General features: G+C 58.5%; 1 pseudogene; it reads right to left on the reverse strand.

The window, feature by feature from the left end:
* Positions 1 to 549: 549 nt before the first annotated feature.
* On the reverse strand, positions 550 to 678 carry LOC144829896 (small Cajal body-specific RNA 14; annotated as a pseudogene).
* Positions 679 to 1,483: the final 805 nt, after the last annotated feature.

A 1,483-nucleotide genomic window follows, 5' to 3' on the forward strand; every position in this document is an offset into this window, starting at 1 on the left:
CCAAGCGGGCCCCCTGTGCATGTTAAAGGTGCAGGCCTTACCTTGCTGTAGAGCTCAGAGGCGGACATCGCGGCGCCTCGTGCCCCTCCTTGCAGGGTGCACCGGATGAACGGAACTGGAAGCGTCTAGGCCGTGACTCCTCGCAGGTGGGCCTGTCCTGAACCCAAATAAGGCCTCCCCCGAGCCCGGCTCCCCGTACTTAAGCCCACCCTCCCCCGGCACCCCGCCTGGCCTCGCTTTGGCGCTGCAGGGTGTTTGAGCTGTTGCCAGGACTCGAACCCCGTAGCCCGGCTTCATAACCATCTGCTTCAACCTTGAAGGTAGTTATTACAGAACCTAGAGCCTTTACGTCAAAGTGTGTTTTGAATGCTTGTAAAATGGCCTGCCCATCCCCACTTCGCACTTATTTACACACACGCGCGTGCACTGAACCCTACGCACTGCTCCAGTCTGTACAAATTTCGGTGGAAACGTTTGGTTTGTTTCCTGTCTCAGTATCTCCATATCTCGGTGCAGGTTCGCGCGGCGTCCTCGCGCCGCCTTTAAAATGCTGTAGGGAGCCGTAGCACAGGCACCTGGGGGTCCTGTCGGCAGTGGGCCCCCTCTCGTTGCTGTACGTGGCTGCCTTGGGGTCACATGGTATTATTGACGCATGCAACCGTCAGGGAGGACACCCACGTGTGAGGAGGAGCGGCCGGGGATCGAACCGCCCACGGAGAGAAGCCGCGCCCACGGAGAGAAGCCCATGCCCTAGAGAGAGCCCCGCGGTGGCAGCTGAAGACCGGAGTAGCGGTAAGTGGCGGCGGGGGGGGGGGGGGGCGGGGGCGCTTGATGCACGTGTGTGTGTGTGTGTGTGTGTGTATGCGTGTATGCGACAGCAGGGGTGAGTTCTCTTTATGTGGGGGTGCATGCGTGCATGGGCGCTCGTGTGTGTATGTGTGTGTCTCTGCGTATGCGCATGCGCATGCATGTAGGGTGTTGGAGCTTCCCAGGAGACGGCAGCTGAGCGTGTTCGCGCGCGCGTGGCCTACGCCGATCGCCTTTGCGCGCGGCCGGTGCTGTCTCCTGGGAAGCATAGTCAGCAGCAAAAGATCTCCTGGCGGACACAGCGCTGACGCGCTGTTAAACGCCAGGAGACCTAAAAAGGACGCAGGCTTCATGGTCCTCCCCACCACTCTCAAGCAAGGACCAAGACCCCCGCACACCTGTTACAGGCAGAACATGAAATGTACTTTTGATTGACTGAGGATGATCACCACACAAGTGGCTCCTTCAACATGTATATCACAGGCACCAGGAGTTGTGCTGAGAAATTGACTCTGAAGGAGGGAGGGACCGTAGAAGCTCTGACAGCTCCCTCCACCCTCCTTCTTTCTGAGCTGATCTCCAGACAACTTTTTCTAAGGCTCTGGGAGATGTACTTGGGGAGCTGGGAAGAGAGGGTGGAGAATGCTCAGGGAGAGTAATCGGAGACATCCACTTA

This window comes from Lissotriton helveticus, chromosome 4_1 (assembly GCF_964261635.1).
Source record: "Lissotriton helveticus chromosome 4_1, aLisHel1.1, whole genome shotgun sequence".
NCBI classification, from domain to species: Eukaryota; Metazoa; Chordata; class Amphibia; order Caudata; family Salamandridae; genus Lissotriton; species Lissotriton helveticus.